Raw genomic sequence first — 22,379 nt, 5'->3', positions numbered from 1 at the left:
ATTCATAACCCGTATATCTGGAATTCATCCCATGATCCCATCTTATCCCTCCCGCCTGCATAAAGACATTCATGTGTTTGGTTTGTATTTTTCACATTATTTTTTATTTTTATTTTTTGAGAAAATAAAAAATATATTTGGTTTATGTTTTTCACATTCATTTTTAAAAAATGAGAGAGCGTTTTCTAAAAAAACGAAAAACACGGAAAAATCTATTTTTGAAAAATGAAAAATGTATATTTTTCAAAAAACGAAAATGAAAATGGGGCAAATCAAAAGCACCAACTTTCAAAAAAAAAATCTATTTTATCCGGTATTTTTTAATTCATTTATCGGATAAGTCTGAAGCACAATCTATACATATTCATATGTCAATCATTAAAAGGTTGATTCCTATTGAAATTCGAATTTTCATATACTTATTTATTCCTCTTTGGTAGGGTATAGTCTGCCTTATAATGTAATCAGAATTATATTATAAAGTTGATTATTTTATTTGTTTTAACTTTAAACATGTAATGTAATGTAATCTCGATTACAAAAGGTAGTGAAATTTTGTAATCTGGATTACAAAGTAAATATTATGTAATCCGATTACATTACGAGATCACTGTTTAATCAAAATTTGAATATCGAATATACCCCTAGTTAGTCGACTGTCCGTCGGTCGCCGCTCGCCCACCGACCACCGCCTGCAGCCGCAAGTCACCGGTCGTCGGTCGCCGCCGCCGCCGGTCATCGGTTGTCGGTCGCTGTCGGTCACCGGTCGTCGGCCGCCGCCGCCATCGGTCGTCGGCCGCCGTCGCCGCCATCGGTCGTCGGCCGCCGTCGCCGTCGCCATCGGTCACTGCCCGCCGCCGCCGTCGCCGTTGCCATTGGTCACTGCCCGCCGCCGCCGTCAGTTGCTGGCCGCCGCCGTCGTCGTCGGCCACTACCGTCGTCGGTCGTCGGCCACCGCCGCCGTCGGTCGCTGGCCGCCAGTGCCGCCGCCGCAGTCGTCGTCGGTCGTCGGTCGTCGGTCGCCAGCCGCCGTCGCCACCGCCATCGTTGTCGCCTATCACCTGCCGCCAATCGTCGGTCGTCGTCGGCCGACTGTCATCTGTCACCGGACGCAAGCTCCGACAAAGGTACGGTGACCTGTCGGTAGAAGTCGCAGGATATTTTTGTCATTTTATAATAATATGAATTACATTCCTTATAAAAAATAATGGATATCAAATAAAAGAATGTGATCACTCTTGTAATCAAAGATTACATATATTATATTACCAAACGTAGTAATATAATCAAGATTATATTACATTACATTACAAATTTGATTACATTATAAGCTCGATTACATTACATCTAACCAAACGTAAGCCTTTGTGTTTTGCCGTTTCAATACTGATTTCTTTATTTTATCATTATTTTTTTTAATTGTCATTAATTTTCTATCGACCAAATAAGAAGCGTTCAAGACCTATTAGAGGAGAGAATTGTTTTTACAGTGCGTCAATAAAATTTAAATATTAGATCGCTTGGTTAGACTTAACTATTGTAATAGTATCCGGAGGCAATAATGATTCCTTTAGATGAATATGAATCGAGCTAATCAAGACAAACAAACAACAGTGTTGTCAAGACTGGATCAGGCAGTGAACTGAAGGCCCTCCTGGTTCCAGTTTTCCCACTTGTATAATCAAAGAGTTTGTAGAGAACCCTGAGTAATGGTCCCTGTATGTCGACAATTTCGCAGACAACTTGGCCGAATGTGCAACTCACTGTATCAAACCATGGAACCAACACTAACTAGCAGACGTGACGATGAGTGCTGAGTGGCAGAGATGAGCAAAGAGAGATCCTGGGAAAAGATCCTTATATGTGCTCATGTCAGGTGAAATCTCCTTCTTCTGCATAAAGTTCAGACGGTGATCATTGATGTGGCGGAATCATAGTCTCCAACTTTTTATATGTCTTATGTGGTTAAAACTCATACTGAGTTAAAGTGGGATAGACGCTACTCACACGACATCAAACTCTGCCTGGATGGAACTCCAAGTCTAATCATACCCGCTCAATACACTCATCCCATAGATTTAAGTTTGATCAAGGATAAGTCAGCGATTACACCTCAATCTCAATCGCCAAATCCTCCACGTCTTGGCCTAAGTCGCTAACATTCTTCCTGTCTTAGTCTCAGATCTTGGTACTATCCATGTCCCAACATTGGATCTGACATCTTCCATGCCTCGTCTCAGTCACCACATCGCCCCTAGTTTGGTCTCAGTTGTCGACATCATTTCAGTCTTGGCCTCAAATACCGACATCCTCCATGTTTCGACTTTGACTTCATCTATACTTAAACGCACTTAACGTCGACCTTATTTCCTGTTGGTACCCTGTGGTAGTTTTGATGTGATCAACAAAGTTAGGTTAGATCCTGTTGGTGTTTAACTCTGTGTCTAAGTGTGTAAGAGCTTAGGAGTATAGGAAGTCGAGCGGAAGATGCGACTAGCGAGAAGGACGACACGTGTCACGCCCCCAGAGGAGTCCCTGCCAGACAAAAATCCGGCAGCATCTCCTCTGTATCGGTGACAATATGAAGCAAACATACATACATCACACTATATAAACATAAACAACATATATTCATCAGTCCACACGGCTGGAACATACATAAAATAGAAACAACATAATCACGAAATGTATCAACTATATGTATATGTCATAGTTTTCATAAACTACAATTACTATACAGATAAACGACATATGTAACAAAATTGCAAAATGTAAATACAGCGAAACAAAAATAAAACAAACCAGAAAATCAGCACGTCGAGATCTCTGAGCAACTCTATGAAAGTCCAAAATCAACTATAATATCAAAAGGATCCCTGTGTCTGCAAAACTGGAGACCAAGGAATGTAGCAAGGTAGTGACAGATCCTCCAGCTCGTTGTGCCTCCTAACGAGTCAAAGCATATACGTGTCCCGGCTCAAGACCCGATGGCTGACCCCTCTGAATAGAAGAAGAGGGCTGACTCTGCTCCTGTGCAGGCTGGTATGACTGGGTCGAAGGCTGATAAGATAATGGTGGCTGATACTGCTGGGGTGGAGGTAGCAAGTACTGCTGGGGTGAAGGTAGCAAGTACTACTGGGGTGGAGCTACCAAATACTGCTGAGATGGAGCTGGCAAGTACTGCTGAGATGGAGCTGGTAAGTACTGTTGAGATGGAGCTGGCAGATACTGTTGAGATGGAGCTGGCAGATACTGCTGAAGTGGAGGTACTGAGTGATACTCACTCTCCACCTGGGACTGCAAATGATAGAGTTGTGGCTGGTGAGCAGACTATGTAGGTGGGGGATTTCGTGGCTGAGACTGCTGAGATCTCTGTGGGCCTTTCTGCTGCCGAGACTGTGGAGGTCGTGAGGTAGGTCGAGCCTGCTGAGACTGTGATCCTCCTGCTTGATGTTGTGCCTCCAAAGTGCAATCTTTCTGCATATATCCTGGCAGTTTACAATAAAAACATATACTCTTATTTAGTGGACATTCTGATGCCAGGTGATTTGGTGCACCACATTGAAAACACTTCACCGATATTTGGCCCCGCTGTGATGGAACTGGGCGACTAGATCCCTGTGATACTTTGGCCACCTTTCGTGACCGTGAAGACTCTCTAGTCGTATCCTGACCACGAGATCGACGACCTCGACTCTGCTGTCTAGAGTGTGAGCTCTGCGAGGTCTGTCGGCTGGCTTCTCTTTCTTGAGAGACTTGCTGCTGAGTCATCTCAATAAATATGGCTCGATCAAGTGCCTCTCGATAAGTAGTAACAGGAAATCCAAACATCCTGATCCGAATATATGCTGCCAGTCCCTGTGTAAAGTGAAACATACGGTCTGAGTCCTGAGCAACCATATGTGGGGAAAACTCAGCAAGTCTGCTAAATTCTGCACTATAGTTGATCCTGTTCGAACCAAGAGTCAACGAACGCTGGGGATGCGGCGCTCCCTGCTGGATCCTCGAGTGCTCCGGTGAACCTGCAGCAAAACCGAGCCGGGAGGGGTGTCCCGGCGACGGCCCTCCGACGCTCAAGTCAGGTAAGCTACGATGAACAAAGTGGCTTCCAAAATCTCAGAATACGTACCTCACCGGCGAAACCTGAGGTTCTTTATATAGAGCTATGAAGGGTCTGGGCACGCGTACCTAGGTGCATACGTGTCTTCTGTCCTTTCCTAGGTATGCGGCTGTCAGAAAGCTCACCTGTCCTTTCCTAGGTATGTGGCTGTCAGAAAACTTACCTGACCCATATCGCTACAGTCAAAGCATGCCCTCGATGGGACAGCAGAATCCCCTGTCACAAGATTTGGAGCATGACACACACGTGAAACCTACCGGTTGTCAGAGGAGAAATCCTCGGGTCTTTTTCCTTGCTCCAAACTTGTCGTCCGAGCGGACAGCTCCCTCAACATCCGACCGGACATACGCAGTGGTTTACCTATGCTTTGTGGAGACTAATAAACAGGGGCGCTTTATGACTGTGGCCGGTCAAAAGGTCAGCTCGGTCCGTGACCTTTTTAACTGAGCGTCGGAACCTCGATTTGACAGGGTGTCCTCCAACCATAAGTGCGAGCCGGCTGGACCCATCCGGGTATTCGATTCCATCGGCCGGCCGGTAGTCCGGTCGGGCCGGCCGTCTATGGTCGTCCGTCCGGTCGGACCACACTCTCCTCGGATGGGCGGCTGCTCCGGTGACTTTCACTTGGCGTTGACTTTGCAAGAAGGGGGGGGCCCCGCTCTTACTACCGGATCACTTGCCTCCCCTTCAAGTCTAGTCGAAGGAGGTGAATAGTCCGACTGACTGGACTGTGAGTCTAGCCGAACGGCTCCTCAATGCTAATACTCTCCGCTCGGTCAGCCGTAGAAATATCCTTGAATGAATCAACGATGGCCTTCACCGGATCTCCTCGCGTTCTGCGCCAATCTTCGCCATCAAGGCCGATCATACCTTCATTAAATGCTCCGAATGATTGACTGCCACGTGGAGCAAGGCCACCAGAGTACGGAGGCGGTTGCATGATATTGTGATGTGATCGAAGCAATTCGAAATAAACGGTTAGATGTGTGCTTTGATTCCCGTGACCTGGATCCGACGGTGGAGGCCGCCCGGCCCTCACCCTATAAATTCTTCGTTTCCTTTTCACCTTCACACGCCTCCATCACCTCTCTCCGCTTTGGCTCCCACCTCTGGTCGTCGCCTCCGACGCCTCCTCCGCCCGATCCTCTCCTCAAGAAGGTTTAGAGCTTCCTTCCTTTCGGATCGAATTCGCCTTTCTTCCCCTAGCTCCAGCCTTTGAAATTCCATTTCTTCGCCTTTGGAACTCCCTTTGTGATTTCTCCTATCCGGATCATGGCCAGTTCCATCCCAAGAATAATCCCTAGGCCCATGGTATACTACTATGGGGCCGTTTTGAACAACGGGATTTTGATATTTTGGTGACAATTTCAAATACCCGAGGATATCGGGTTCGCCTAGCCGGTCCCGCCTGGCCACATCGCCGCATGTGGTTTCGTGTCTTCCGCGACCATTTATCACGGCCTCATGGTTTCCTGCATCCCTTTATAGCGATGTCAGAATTATTTTATGCGCCGGAAGTTTAGTACCAAATACCTTCCGCCTCCTCTGCGTTGTCGCTTTGTTTAAGATTCACAACATTCCCTTCCGCCGGAGGTCTTTTTTATTTCTATTATCCTAAACAAGCCGAGCCGCACCTTTATGTTCCAAGCTCGACCCGTCTGGTCTTCTTCAATAAACTACCCACTTCCAATAAACATTGAAGGACTATTATTTCTACATCCGCATGCCCGATCACCAACTTCCCGGCAGGTCAGTCTACCTCCTCCTCCCGAGTTGAAGAAATTCAAGACCCGACCGGATTATCTCCACGCCGCAAATGTACTAGCCGGTCTGCGGCTTGACATCAACAAACTTCTTCACGAGGGAGTGATGTATAATTTTGGGCTGAGTCCTATACGGACCCCACTTCCGACCGGCTTCGGTAAGAATTTTGCTTGGGCACTTGCTTTAATTGCTAACTGATTTCTTCTTCTTTTTATGCAGCCGAAATCGTCATGGACTCGGTGATGGCCGATGTTCTAAAGAGAAAGGCAGCGGCGCTGGAGGCCGCGGCGGCCAAGGAAATGGAGGCGCTAGGCATTCAGCCGGTCGGTTCTCATGAAGGAGAGAGCGGCACCCAGGCTGAATCGGCCGCTCCGACCTCTCAACGGCAGGCGGCCAGCGGAGCTGCCCCCTCCAGGGAACCAACGGCCACCGAGGAAGAATCCGTTCGGGAGGAGGAACAGCCACTGCAAAAGAGGCGCCGGGTGGAGACTCCGCTGCGCTCGGCTACCTCCGCGGTCCAACCCCCCGACCGGGCCGCTGCGACTGCTAAAGGCAAGGCGCCAGTGCCCGAGACCATCTCGTCCGATCGGACGCCTTCTGACTGGGACGAGCTGCCTACTCCGGTTGAGGCCACTCCAGTCGACACTCTCCCCCCTGCTCGCCGTTCAGTCCAACGCTCGACCATCCATTCGCGATTTTCTGCGCCAGCTTCTGATCCCGGTCGGGCGATCCCTGGTCACGGCCGCACAATACGAGTTACTCTTCATCTTCCAACTGAAGAGTTGCTACCAGAAGCCGACCGGCCCACCGCGCCCGAGCACACCATTACTTTGAAAGGGCCCCTCGCCGAGATGTGGGCCGACGCTCGGGCGCGAGTAGCAATGATCCCTCTCCAGAACTTAGCCAACAGCCATATGCAAGCGGCTACGGGGGTAAGTTTGTTGCTTTTTGAAGTTTTGTCTGAATATTTCCGCCCGGCTTTTAACAAATGCGTCTTGCTTCAGAGATGGGTGGAAGAGATAGCAGTTTCCAGCCGCCTGGCTATGGCGGACGAGGAGATAAGGCAACTGAGGGCGGCAGGCGGTCCGAGCGGCTCCCAAGGCCCTTCCTACTCCGAGCTGCAAAAAGAGCTGAAGAAAGCTCAAACTCTGCTGGCTGCTGAGCAGAAGAAAACAGCTGACCAGGCCCACGCCCTAGCCGAGTCCGAGCGACAAGTCAAGTCGCTTGACACGAAGATAACTCTGGCCACCACTCGGAAGAACACAGCCATCTCCGATCTGGAGAAGAAAAACGTGGAGGCCCGGGGCCTGGAGTTGAAGATAAAGGAGCTGACGGAGCAGCTCGACCGGGAGAAGGCAGGCCGCTCGGCCGATGCGGAGAAGATTGAAAGTCTGAATGAGGCCCTCACAAGCTCCCAGGCGACCTTCAAAGAATACCAGGATGCTGAGCCGAGCCGAGTCGCCGCTCTCCGACAAAGCCACATCCGATCGCCCGAGTTCTCGGAGAAAATTTGCGAGCGGATGTACTCGGCTTTTGACTTGGCCATTACGGCTACTATGACCTATCTGAAGTCGAAGGGCCTTCTTCCGGAGTCCACCAATATTCCGGCCGGCGATCAAGTGGAGCTCTTGAGCAACATTCCGAGGGACCTCTACGACTACATCGAGTAATTCTTGTAATTTCGCCGCTCGGCTGAACATGAATCTTTTTGTACTTAGGCCACTCGGCCTAAGGTTTTTAATTTTAATGAAATGCTTTCCTTTCGTGTACTCTATCTTATTGCACTGTCCACTTGCTAATACCTGTGCTGTCCGCTCGTCCGCTATCACCCCTTTGGCATTCGAGGTGCATTCTTGCAAGTGTTTTCCCCAGCCCTTTCGTGCGGCCGAATATCATTCTGTGTTGCTAGCAAGACTCGCTCGTTATAAGCCGACCAGAACCTTTTATACCTCGAGTCTGAGTGGAACTTAGCGTCGGTCTAACATTATCGGCTGCGGGTAATTGCCGTGTCGACGATATTCCTCTTGGATTATTTTTAGACGCCGACGCGTCTCTTGATGTTTAACATCGGAGCTCGTCGGCACGGATATTTATAGCCGGTCGGCGAGGCTTTCGATCTTTGACGAAGCTCGTCGGCCTTCCGCTCGGAGGGTTTATAGACGCCGGCTCGTCTCTTGATCTTTAACTACGGAGCTCGTCGGCGCGGATATTTATAGCCGGTCGGCGCGGCTCTCGATCTTTAACGACGGAGCTCGTCGGCCTTCCGCTCGGAGGGTTTATAGACGTCGGCTCGTCTCTTGATCTTTAACGACGGAGCTCGTCGGCGCGGATATTTATAGCCGGTCGGCGCGGATATTTATAGCCGGTCGGCGCGGCTCTATGGTTTAACGTCTGGGCTAGACGGCTTTAAGGCTAACTCCTTGCCAGGTCGAGCGACCTTGGTCTTCCTTTCAGCAGAGCATACTCAATGTGCTTTCCTCTTTCTACTTCCTGCATCACAAGTACATAGGCGACCAAAAAGTATATAAATTTGTATTTAGCGCACCTTTCGCCCGACTTGGAGAACGTACGCTTAGCCGAACGGCTCAAGATCTGCTTCGTCGAGCACTTTGGCTCGGCTAATTTCCCTCCGTCCAGACGGTACGGGGCCTTCGATACTCGCGCGCTCGGTTCGACCCTCTTACCTCCGGCCGAGCGGCGCGGGGCCTTCTTTCCTTGATGACGATGCCTTATATTCGTTCTTTTGACTTTTCATTTCTGCATTTCAAGTATTCAGTCGAAAGACGTACACAGGATGATTTACATAGGCACACCTTTCACCCCGCCCGGTAAGGCTGGAGGTGGTTTGCGCTCCACGGCCTATCTAGCTGCCGACCGTCCTCATCTTCCAAATAATACGCGCCCGAGCGGAGCTTTTCGATGATTTTGAAGGGACCCGCCCACGGAGCTTCAAGCTTGCCGACGTCGCCTACCGGCTTGACTTTCTTCCAGACAAGGTCGCCGACCTGGAATGATCGGGGAATGACGCGCCGGTTGTAGTTTTGCTTCATCCGTTGACGGTACGCCATCAGCCGAACGGATGCTTTGGCACGCTCTTCGTCAACCATATCCAGCTCCATATTCCTCCGCTCGGCGTTGACTTCATCATAACACTGGACCCGGACGGACTCTACGCCGACTTCAACTGGAATGACCGCTTCACCGCCGTACACCAGATGAAAAGGTGTAACGCCCGTTCCTTCCTTAGGAGTCGTCCGGATGGCCCATAAAACACCCGGCACTTCATCCGGCCAACTTCCTCCCATGTGGTCGAGCCGAGCGCGCAGAATACGGAGAATTTCCCGATTGGCTACATCGGCTTGGCCGTTGCTTTGGGGATAAGCCACGGACGTGAAGTGTTGCTCGATGCCATAGCTTTTGCACCAATCTTCCAGCACCTTCCCTGTGAATTGCCGCCCATTGTCGGAAACCAATCGGCGAGGGATACCGAACCTACAGATGATGTGTTGCCATATGAATTTTTTGACCATCTGTTCGGTGATCCTGGCTAGTGGCTCGGCTTCTACCCATTTGGAGAAATAATCGACCGCTACCAGCAAAAATTTCCTCTGCCCGGTCGCCATTGGAAATGGACCCACAATATCCATTCCCCATTGATCGAACGGACATGAAACGGTTGATGCTTTCATCTCCTCTGCCGGTCGGTGAGAGAAGTTGTGATACTTCTGGCATGAAAGGCACGTAGATACTGTCCGAGCGGAGTCAATCTGTAAGGTCGGCCAAAAGTATCCAGCTAGCAAAATCTTCTTGGCTAGTGATCGTCCGCCCGGATGTCCTCCGCACGATCCTTGATGTACCTCCTGGAGGATGTAAGCCGAATCTTCCGAGCTCACACATTTCAACAATGGGCGAGAGAAAGCCTTCTTGTAGAGCTGATCGCCGATAAGTGTGAACCGACCGGCCCTCCTCCTGAGCAGCTGGGCTTCATCCCGATCGGCCGGTGTGACTCCCGAGCGAAGGAACTCTATGATGGGTGCCCTCCAGTCGCTGGGAAACGTAAGGCTTTCCATCCGGTCGACGTGCGCTACCAGCAGTACTTTTTCAATAGGTTGCTGAATGGTGATCGGCACTATAGAACTTGCTAGCTTGGCCAAGTCATCTGCTGCCTGGTTCTCCGTTCGGGGAATTTTTTGAATAAGGACCTCTCGGAAAGTGGCTTTGAGTTTTTCAAAGGCTTCAGCATAGAGCTTGAGCCGAGCGCTGTTAATTTCAAAGGTACCAGAAAGTTGCTGAGCGGCCAACTGTGAATCCGAATGGAGAGTCACCCGACCGGCACCCACATGCCGGGCTGCCTGTAATCCGGCTATGAGGGCCTCATATTCTGCTTCGTTGTTGGTAGCTTTGTAATCCAGCCGGACGGATAGGTGCATCTTCTCTTCTTGAGGTGAGAGCAGCAATATTCCAATCCCACTTCCGAGCCGAGTGGAGGACCCATCCACATATATTCTCCACATAGCTTCCGGCTCTGGCCTTTGCACTTCGGTCACAAAATCAGCCAAGGATTGGGCTTTGATCGCCGAACGGGGCTGATACTGGATGTCAAATTCACTTAATTCTGTCGTCCACTTGATGAGCCGTCCGGACGCTTCTGGATTTAACAGTACTCTTCCGAGTGGACTGTTCGTCCGGACAATGATGGTGTGAGCCAAGAACTTTGAAGGCGCCGAGCGGCTAGAACCAAAGCAAAGGCCAACTTCTCGAGCCCGGTGTAACGAGATTCAACATCTTTTAAAATGTGACTTAGAAAATACACCTGCTTCTTCGCGCTTGCTCACAAGGCCGAGCCTACAAGATGCCTGCTGATTACAAATAAATATAAAGTGACTCACCTCCGATCGGCTTGGCTAACACCTGGCAGAGAATTAAGATATGTCTTCAATTCTCCGAACGCCGATCACATTCTTCATCCCATCGAACTTAGTAGCCTTGCAGAATCTTGAAGAATGGAAGGTCTTCGGTTTTGAGATGAATCGACAAAGCAGCTTATCCGACCGGTCAACCTTTGCACTTCTCTTGTATTTCTTGGGGCGGATGTCTTGCGAGCCTTCACCTTGTCGATTTGCTTCGATTCCCCGCCGGTCACTATGTACCCAAGAAACGCCCTCCTTTGCTCAACAGCACTTCGGGGATTTAGCTTGATTCCATATTTGCGTAGCGCTCGGAAGGTTTCTTCCATGTCCTTGAAGAGATCGGCCGCCGGACGGATTTAATAAGAATGTCGCCCACATAGACTTCCAGATTCCGCCTGATCTGCTCCCCGAACACTTTGTTCATCAAGCATTGATAGGTGGCCCCAAGATTCTTCAATCCGAACGGCATCACATTGTAACAATACGTGCCGTCGGCAATAAAGCTAACCTTTCTTGATCTTCACGGCGAGCAGGATGATAACCTTGGTATGCGTCGAGCATGCAAATCAATTCACAACCGGCCGTAGAGTCCACCAACTGATCTATCCGCAAGGGATAAAAATCTTTGGGGCATGCTTTGTTCAAACTCGAAAGTCAATGCAACTCTCCACTTGCGGCTTGAGACCAATACCACGCCCACTGAACCTGCACTCGCTTATGTGGCCACCTCCAAGTTTTTCTACTCGCCGGATGATGGCATTCGCTGCGGCATCAAGTCCCTTTTTCTTTGCTTCATCGCCGAGCGTCCCGGACATGCAACCCATGCCGCTAGGCTCGCGAAATTCGCAACTCATGTGTCGACTGCGAAAACATCATGATTTCGTTGGAGGCATTGAATCAGCTCCTCCGCCTCCAGATCGGAGCGATAAAAGTCGTGGCCTCCGATCGGTCGATGGATCTGAACTTCCTCCTTTCATAGTAAATTAAAGGGAGATTTCTGCCATGGCCGACCCTCGATTCGGGCGCCCGAGCGGAACAAGCTTCCGCTCACCATCTCTATATAGCACCGCCGAGTTGCTAGCTGATCTCTAGCATTTCTCCTACTTTGTCCTCCACGGGAAACTTTATCTTCGGTGGAAGGTTGAGACAACCGCTCGGAATTCGCCGGTCGCCCCGTAATGACGTTGTAGGACGAAGGAGAGTCGACCACCACGAAGTTTATTGTCCTGGTCCTCCGAGCGGCTCCTCTCCCATGAGGTAGCCATGGATCGTCCGATCGGTGAACTTCGTTCAGAAACCCGTAGAGCGGGTCGTCATGGGCAAAGTACTGGCACGATCAATTTGCACCGATCAACGATTCTTGAATATGATGTTTACCGAGCTCCCCTGTCAACAAATATGCGGTGAATAGTATAATTTGCTATTACCGCTTAATGACGAGCATCGTCGTGGGGCACTTCTACTCCTTCCAAGTCTCCGGACCGAAAGTGATTTCGTCCACTTGTTCGCCTTGGCTACGCCAATCCGTGGATCTCAGCCGAACGCCCGCCTTCGCTCGGTTGGAGTCTCCTCCGCTCGGTCCTCCAGCAAAACGCTGATCTCGCCGGAAGTATTGCTCCTGTTCTCCTCTTCCCGAGCGGACGGTCGCGACCGTTCTCTAGACGCCCGGTGATTCTCCTGTCTCGGAGATCCGTGTTGATGTCGCCTTTCGGTGCGGGTTCAGTCGGCTTCATAGGTCCTTTGTCTCCTGTCGATGGGAGGAGACCGTCGTCCGGCTTTCACGGGAGCACCACGAAGGGAAGACTTCGACAATCCCTCGTGTTGTGCGTATCTCGGTGGAAGGTGCAGAACATAGGGTCCACCTCTTCTTTGGCGAACGGCAGCCACTTCTGACGCGATCCGCGTGGGGATCGAATTGCTTCGCCTCGGTCCTTGGGTGGTGCCGAACGCGGTCGCTTCCGCCGGATGAACAGTGCACGCCTGTTGGAGTTTCCATTTTCCAGCGGCTTGGCGCTTCTTCCACGCTTATGTATTCGTTGGCCCGATGCAACATGTGATCATAATCTCGGGTGGCTTTCGGAGCGACCGGAAGAAGTCTCCATCTACAAGGCCTTGTGTGAAGGCATTCATCATCGCCTCCGATGTGGCCGTTGGGATATCCATCGCCACTTGGTTGAATCACTGGATGTAAGCAAGGGATTCTCTCGGCTCTTGCTTGATGGCAAACAAGTCGACACTTGTCTTCGATAGCACTGCTGGCAAAGTGGTGGAGGAAGGCCGCTCGGAAGTCCTTGAAGCTAGTGATGGATCCGTCCGCAACCTCCGAAACCACCGCTGAGCCGATCCCGAGAGGGTCGTAAGAAAGACTTCGACTTTACTCCATCTCAGATATCGATGGAGCATAGTCAGTTATCGAACTTACCCGATGATCATCCGGTCTATTGTTCCATTGTACTCGCGATCGCTGGAGCCACGTAGTGCTTGGGCAGAGGGTCTTGTAGAATAGCCTCCAAAATTGGCGATTGATCCGCTGGGAGGAGTCCGCCGGGAGCTTTCCCTTCTGTCATCCTGGCATTTCATCCGAAGAAGATCCTCATCTCTTCGGCCTAGTATGGCTTCAGGGTGCGAAATAAGGCCGGTGGAATGCGAGTGCTCCCGCTCGGCCACCGACGCAGATGTTGCTTGTTGCCCCGGCCTTTCTGCTTTTGCTCCACAAGTTTGGCGGCCTCATCTCACCGCAGCGCCGAGTTCTTCGAAAGCGCCACCGTGTGTTGTCGCCCACCGCCCATTGTTCTTGTTCAATGCGGGAGCTGCCCACGACGGCGCCAAATTGATCCTGCTCAACCAAGAGTCAACGAACCGGGATGCGCGCCCCGCTGATTCTCGAGTGCTCCGTGAACTCCAGAAGAAACCAAGCCGGAGGGTGTCCCACGACGGCCTCCGACGCCAAGTCGTAAGCTACGATGAACAAAGTGGCTTCCAAAATCTCGTAACCGCACCTCGGTCAAAACCTGAGGTTCTTTATATAGAGCTATGAAGGGTCTGGGCACGCTGCATCTAGGTGTATAGGTGTCTTCGTCCTTTCCTAGGTATGCTACCGCCGAAAGCTCACCGTCTTTCCTAGGTATGTGGTCGCCGAAAACTTACCTGACCCATATCGCTACAGTCAAAGCATGCCCTCGATGGAACAGCAGAATCCCCTGTCACAAGATTTGGAGCATGACACACACGTGAAACCTACCGGTTGTCAGAGGAGAAATCCTCGGGTCTTTTTCCTTGCTCCAAACTTGTCGTCCGAGCGGACAGCTCCCTCAACATCCGACCGGACATACGCAGTGGTTTACCTGTGCTTTGTGGAGACTAATAAACAGGGGCGCTTTATGACTGTGGCCGGTCAAAAGGTCAGCTCGGTCCGTGACCTTTTTAACTGAGCGTCGGAACCCCGATTTGACAGGGTGTCCTCCAACCATAAGTGCGAGCCGGCTGGACCCATCCGGGTATTCGATTCCATCGGCCGGCTGGCAGTCCGGTCAGGCCGGCCGTCTACGGTCGTCCGTCCGGTCAGACCACACTCTCCTCGGATGGGCGGCTGCTCCGGTGACTTTCACTTGGCGTTGACTTTGCAAGAAGGGGGGGCCCGCTCTTACTACCGGATCAATAGTCTAGCAAACTTCGGTCACCCTGCTTGAGACTCATGAATTCCTGGCGTCGAGTAACACAAAATGCTGCAGGAAAATACTGTCTCTCGAACGCCTCTCGAAAAGACTGCCAAGAGATAATCTGATCCCCAAAGACTGTCTTTTGCATCTTCCACCATGTGGATGCTTGCCCTCGAAAATGATAAGCGTCTAGCTCTACCTTCTCTGTGTCTGAACAGGACATGTACCCAAAAGTGCCCTCAATATCCTCCAACCATGTACGCGCCACCCAAGGATCGGTGCCTCCATGGAACAGCGTAAAACGATCCTTTGCTGAACTAGCAAGAAAAGGAATACGGGCCTTTTCCATAATAAGCGATGCGGTAGGAATAGCCGGTACAGCTACATGAGCTGCAACAAGATGAGGTTGTCCCTCAGTTTGACCACCGACTCCAATACTGGGACCAACCTGAGCCCCCGGTATCAACTCAGATGGGGAGAGAGGAGCCTCATCCAAACCATGATCAGTAGTAGTGGCACGCTGACATGCACGACCACGACCGCGACCACTACCACTGTCGCAACCACGACTGCGACTACGAGCACGGCTACTGCCCCAACCGCGACCACGGGCTCGTGGCATTTCCTATAAAATCAAATGAAAAATTTTTAATAATCAATTATAATCAAGATAATTAAAACAAAGAATGACCCGTAAATCCTATAGCTCAGAGATATAACTCGACTTGTATAAAAATTCCTTTGCTCGAGAACTACATAAACCGAAAATAAAAATCTCAAAATAAAGCCAAAAACCCACGAACAGAAAACGAAAAACCGAGCTCTGATACCAATAAAATTGTCACGCCCCCAGAGGAGTTCCTGCCAGACAAAAATCCGGCAGCATCTCCCCTGTACCGGTGACAATATGAAGCAAACATACATACATCACACTATATAAACATAAACAACATATATTCATCAGCCCACACGGCTGGAACATATATAAAATAGAAACAACATAACCACGAAATGTATCAACTATATGTATATGTCATAGTTTTCATAAACTACAATTACTATACAGATAAACGACATATGTAACAAAATTACAAAATGTAAATACAGCGAAACAAAAATAAAACAAACTAGAAAATCAGCACGTCGAGATCTCTGAACAACTCTATGAAAGTCCAAAATCAACTATAATATCAAAAGGATCCCTGTGTCTGCAAAACTGGAGACCAAGGAATGTAGCAAGTTAGCCAAATGGCTAAGTGGATACTCAAGAAAGATGTGCATGAATTTAATCATATTGAAGAAGTCAAGGAAGTAGAATAAATCATCATCTTTTGTTACAACTTTAGGATTATTCTTAAAGTTCTACATTTATACATATATATGTATAATCGTCTTCTCATTATCTATAATCAGGTAAAATTTTTTAGATAGAGTTTGGGATCTTCACCTTATCATCACTTGTCATCATTAATAAAATCAATTATTCAATTTTATTATTTAATCACTCAAGTATAAGGTATCATGGTAAGATCAACATGTATATCAATAGTCTGAATCTGGTAAATCAACTAAAAAGTGAATCACTGGAGCCAATATCATCAGAGTGAAATATCATATGGATAGGCTAAAAGCCTCCTAAGAGTATAAAACTATCGCATACGTAATCTGGCGTACGGGCTATCAGCCCTCACCGGTGGAAGACATACTAAACTCTGACCGATGGCTACATCACGCCAACACGCCTCGGGTGTACGGTCAGGTACTCTGGACCGCGGCCGCCACGCTACCACAATAACATGTGGGCGGTCCAGTACTCTAATATAGAGCTTTGGTACAAAGCTAGGCTCATAGTCTTCACTTTTTAATTCTTCATTTACTATCTTTATTATTTCACCTTTACGATTATATTCATCCATTTATCATGATTATTCTCTTTTCATATTTAATGGTCAATCAAGGTAATATTTTCGTATCAGGTCTATTAATTTATTATTATAGGGTTCATAGATAAAAAAACTACAAGGATCAACATATAGAGTATCAAAAGCATGAAGTATGAAAGGTCAAGCAAGTCAAAAGAGACAAGGTATCAACAGAAGAGTAATTCAGAATATTTCTTTAATTTTAAAAACAACCCTTCCCATATCAATCCCAATATGAACCCACATATGAACAAGAAATAATATCACTTATTTACCCTCCAATGATTTTAATACCCATTTCACTATTTAAGTATCATTTTAATTCCCATTTTTGAAAACAATGATACAACATATACATAATACAATTTATATATTTATTCATGCACAAGGAAATATACAAGAGTAGATGTATCCACCTTATGCACAGCAAAATCTTCGAGTGTCGGCAGGTCACCGTGCTCCACTCGAGCTCGTATCTACAAAATATAATAACTCAAATAATTAAAAGGATAATAAAATCATAACACAAAATCTGAGCATGATTTACAACTCGAAACCACTAGATCATTATTTTTTTTTATCTCGTTATCTCGTACCACTTCGCATTCCTAAATGAAATCGTTGTTCTAATCTAGATAACCCTTCTAACTACATATCAATTTAACCCAAAGCAACCTAACCTAAAATATACCTTCTAAGGGTTTTGTGTGGCTGCTGGAAATGAGGACAGCAACTAGGGTTATTTTCCTTTCGTCGTTGGCGGCCTCAGCTAGCTCCGGCGAGCTCCGGCGAACTCCGACGGTGCTGCCAAGAAAAGGACAGCAGCTAGGACTGCTGTTGGAGGAAACAAAAGGTGACTAGGGCAGTTAGGGAAGGTTGAAAACAAGGAAAGCTACTGGGATAGTGAAGGGGCAAGGAAAACCTTTTCCCCTCTTTCACCGGTGGTCTCGCCGAGCTCCGGCGAAGGCCACAGTTAGCTCGGATGGCTGCTATGTTTGGCTAGAAAAGAGAATGACAACTAGGGTTTTGTTTCCCCTCTTCTTCCGGTGGTTTGGCGAGCTCCGGCGAACTCCGAGGAGCTCTGACAGTGCTGCCGAGAAGCAAGATAGCAAAGAGGGGAAGCTTGTTGCCCTTGGAGAAGAGAAACGAAGAAGAAGAGAGGGGGAGGGTTTGAGGCTTCGGTGGGGAAGGGAAGAAAAAGGAAGGGGTATGGGGGAGGGTGTGTGCACGTGGATGGGTGTGGCTGTATTAGTTTTTTTTTTTCATACTTAACAACACGGAGAGAGTCGACGGGCTCGGTGCGTCTGAGGGACGAGGTGCTGCGGAAGAGTACACCGACAAACGAGAAGGGTGCGTCCGGCGGTCCGAGGGACGAGAAACCGAAGCGGAAGACTGCTCGAGGAGAACGTCGGAAAATGGGTTTGGGTGAGTCCTATTTTTGTTGGCCGAAATCACCCTAGCAAATGGAGCTATAGAAGAGCCAAAAAGGAATTACGGAGCTGCTAGAGGCGCCTTCATTGGAGTTAAAGGCGGTCGCGCGTTTCAGTGGAAAGCGTTGAAGACGCCTTGAACCCACATGGAAGGCGCCTTCAACCTTGATTGAAGGCGTCTTCAATCTGACAGATTTGAACGTTGCCGAGGATAATATTTTATGCTCGGCGGATAAAATTCTATCCCTTGAAGGCGCCTTGAACCTCTATTGAAGGTGCTTTCAAGCTACGGATAAGATTCTACAGGGGCTATAATGTTAGACGTTGCATCAGTTGCAACGTCGAGAAGATGAAGGGGTGCTGATCCTTCATCTTCCTTCATTGAAAGCTAGCCATCAAAGCATCGATTGGTAACCGATGTTTTGCTACCTATATAAGATGGCGTCCAAGAGCAATCGTGATCGGGGGTGAAGAGCGAGCGAGCGCTGTGGAGGTGATCAGAGAAGCTTTGCGAGGAGATCGACGAGCAGAGGGAACACCCAGAGGCTGGGATTTGGTTTATGGAAGAGTTCGAGAAGGTTCCGTGAGGTGATCTTCTCGGCGACAACAGTAGCAACGTCTCCGGCGGTTCTTCGACGATTTCTTCGGGAGATCAATGTAAGTGGCTACTACTTTATTTAATTATTGTTTAATGCTCTCAAAACTACCCACAATGGTATCAGAGCATGCATAGTTTTGAAAGCATAGAAATTGATTTTTTCTTCTCCTGTCGCGAAGAAGAAGATGAACAGTAAATTGAATCGATTGAATTTTCATTCCAATCGATTCAAATCGCGACAGACAAAAAAACAACATGAACAATGTTGAATCGATTTATTAATCGATTCTTCAATCGATTGAAGAGAAAAAAATCGGAATGAACAATGCTCGATTTGATGAAGCACAGTACGTATGCGGGAAGAAAAAAATAATGTTGAATCGATTCATGAATCGATTAAAGAGAGAAATAAAAAAAATAATGAACAGTAGTTTTTTTAATCTTCACCGTGCATACATGTGTATATAAATGTTTTTTCCTTCACGTATATAAACACTTGAACAGTAGTATTTAAAATTTAATTTAATTTATTTATTAATTAATTAAAATACATACTGAAATGTATTATTAATTAATAAATAAATATTTAATTAATTTATGATTCAATTTACTGAAAATGGAACCAGACCAACTTAGTCGATCAAACTCAGGTCTAGTTTAAATTATTAGTTAATTTATGCAGACCAATTTGATTCAATGATACCTAAAGCTGGTTCAAATTATTTGTTGGTTTAACCAGCTCGATTTATTATTGAATTAATTAGGGTGATCTTGATTATAGAAGTTGGGTTGATCAAATATGACCGGATTAATTTTGGTGTATCAGATTTGATCATAAAAAATTAGATTTATTCTAATGGGTCAGACTTAATCCAATGGGCATTGGATGAATCAAACGGACCTAAGTTTGATCAATAAGTCTGAGGTTGACTCAAATGGACTTAAACGATAACAGAATATAGGTCCAATTAGATTAATTCTAATAAGGACAATAGACTAAGTTTAATATCCGGACTCCTGATTGACCGGTCTAATGGGTCAGTCGACTTAAACTCTTGAAAATCGAGAAGATATGTTTTTCTTGATTAATAATGATGGTATGCCTGTATAAATTGAATTAAACTGGTTTTGTACTGGTTAGTCAGTTTTGTACTGACTTATTTAAATTCAATTTTTCAGATGGCACGGACGATTACCACATTGACTCGTCGCAAAGTGCGGCGAAACCAGCTCCGAGAGGAGATTCAGGAGATAGAATATAAGTCTGCTTATGGAGTCGACAGACATGTTAGACGACTAGATAGACTATTTTGGAAACTTGAACAAGAAGCGTTTCCAGTCCTAAACAGTTATAGGATCTGGGCATTGATGCATTCATTGCTAGAGTATCCCAGGATAATAGCAAACTATGTATGGGGGCGTCATGAAGGACGTGTCACATATTCAATACTGTGTAAAAAACTACTTCACCATATAGGTGAAGAAGAGCCTAAAGAGTCTGAAGATGACCAGGAGATGCTTGAGGAAGATCCAGAAATGAATCTGATAGAGAATCCTGAAGCTGCCCCATCTGAGATTATCCTAAACAAGTCCAGGTTAATAGGGACAGTGTTGGCTGCTACACTAGTGTTTGTCTTAGTGGGAGCAGTGTTGGCCTATCTAGTTTATTAGTGTTCTGTTTACTGTCGTTATTGTTGATACAGTCTGACCTGGCTGTTGTTTTGATGTTGACACTGATTTAAGTTTGTATCAGATATTAATTAAATTCAGACTGATTGATGATCAAGGTTGATCATGAGGAGAGCAAAAGTCCAAGTACGGATACTTGGCAAGCAAGATCAGAGAGGGATCGGTAGCTCGTTCTCTGGACCGGACGAAGTCGGAGAGGGCTCGGCAGCTCGTTCTCCGGACTAGGTCAGAGAGGGCTCGGTAGCTCGTTCTCTGGACCGGACGAAGTCGGAGAGGGCTCGGCAGCTTGTTCTCCGGACTAGGTCAGAGAGGGCTCGGTAGCTCGTTCTCTGGACCGGGAAGACGTTATGGTTTAGGGCTGAGAGGCTCTAAAACTAACACAAGGACATTGGATCGGTCTGTTGACCGATCCAGTGATACTCTGGTTGTCTGGATCGGTCGGCAGACCGATCCAGTGATACATCAGTCACCTGATCGGTCTCGTGACCGATCAGTGACCACACAGAAAGTCTCTGTGGGTTATCTGATCGGTCTGGGGACCGATCAGTAACCACACAGAAACATTCTGTGGGATATCTGATCGGTCTACAGACCGATCAGAAAGAAGCGATGGGATCGCTGGGACTCAAAGTGATAGAGGGGGATCGATCTGTGGACCGATCCACCCATGGTCTGATCGGTCCACAGACCGATCAGACCCTTTCCAGACCGATCAGGATGAGTCCTGATCGGTCCAGAGAGCTATGGATCAGTCTGTTGACCAATCCACAACTTGTCGTTTGTTTCTGCTGCTTCTCTGATATTTCTGATTCACTTCTGATTCACTTCTGATTCACCTGATCAAATCATCTGCTGTGAGATTTCTAAGTTACAGGTTGCAGGTATCGTGCCATTGGTCAATTTCAAATGAAGCTCTATCAGAAGAATAAGAACAAGTGCCCTTTATGCTGTATTTCACTGCAAGTGATGCAATTCGAGCTTCAACGTTCACTGGCCACAATCAGTTGGACTCTTGCTCATTGGTTCGAGCTCAGAGACACCAGTGAAGACCATGGATGGTATTGGTGTGAGTTCAGAGAACCAGATGAGAAGGAAGAGTGATTGGCGACGCCTGAGTTGGTTGCAGTGATTCGACACAGGTGACAGTGATTCGGGATAGTGAGGAAGCAGAATAAGAAGAAGGAAGAAGAGAGGCTTGCTAAGGTTCTGAAAAAAACTCTCTGTCGATCAAGAGGCTGTGTGTGTTGTTGAGCTCTTGGCTGATTCCTTCTGTCTTTGCATTTGTGCTTCGTGGCTGTAAGTTCATCTGTTAAATCCTTTAGCCACTGAACTCTGTAAGTAATTGTGCTTCACTTTCAAATCTATTTTGTGATCTTTGTGGAGAGGTTACTCCACCGAGAAGGAGAAACATTTAGCCGGAATTTGTCCGGGGTGTGATCTACCGAACGATCAAGGGATCGTCCACCTTACGGACACGCCGAGGAGTAGGGGCAAGTTATCCCCGAACCTCGTACATACTTGTGTAAGCTGTGGGTTGTGCTTCTTTCCTTGCATCAATTTTATTTTTGTTTATTTCCGCTGTGCTAACAAGCTTTTGTGAGGATTTGATTGAGTTTTTAGTGGAGGCTATTCACACCCCCACTCTCTAGCCATCCGAAGATCCTAACAAGTGGTATCAGAGTAAGGTGCTCTTCATCCGGATTAACACCCTAAAGAGCAAGAAGATGGCTATGAAGGAAGGCTTTAGTACCAATCGCCCACCCTACTTCGATGGAGCGGACTTCCAATATTGGAAGAGCCGTATGGAGTATTATCTCAAGACCGACATCTCCATGTGGTTCTCGGTCAAGGAAGGTTTGACACCACCGAAGGATGAAGAAGGTAAGGAACTAGAGTCGTCAAGGTGGCCCGCCGAGCAAACTCGCAAAGGACAAGCCGATGCCAAGGCGGTGGTCACACTACAATGTGGAATAGCCAAAGATCATCTTGTCAAGGTAGGTCCATTCGTGAGTGCAAAGGATTTGTGGAACAAGCTCATCGAGCTCCAAGAAGGAACTCGAGACTCTCGGATCACCAAGAGAGACTTGTTCCTAAACCAACTACAAAATCTTACCATGAAGGAGAACGAAACGGTAAGTGAACTACACGGAAGGTTCAAGGAGATCATCAATGGTCTTCATTCCGTGGATGAACGCGTAGAAAATCGCGATCTCGTAAGGTACACTCTCAAAGATTTTCCAAGGAATGCCTTGTGGTCATCTATGGTAGATGCCTACAAGGTCTCCAA

General features: G+C 47.7%; 1 long non-coding RNA gene across 1 annotated transcript; it reads left to right on the top strand.

Annotated features, from left to right (window-relative positions):
* Positions 1-2,765: 2,765 nt before the first annotated feature.
* Positions 2,766-15,748, top strand: LOC122012860. Its single transcript, XR_006120333.1, has 2 exons — positions 2,766-2,914; positions 15,694-15,748. It is a non-coding gene; the product is annotated as an uncharacterized LOC122012860 (long non-coding RNA).
* Positions 15,749-22,379: the final 6,631 nt, after the last annotated feature.

This window comes from Zingiber officinale, chromosome 8A (assembly GCF_018446385.1).
Source record: "Zingiber officinale cultivar Zhangliang chromosome 8A, Zo_v1.1, whole genome shotgun sequence".
Taxonomy (NCBI): domain Eukaryota; kingdom Viridiplantae; phylum Streptophyta; class Magnoliopsida; order Zingiberales; family Zingiberaceae; genus Zingiber; species Zingiber officinale.
This window is presented reverse-complemented; position numbering and strand designations above follow the sequence as displayed.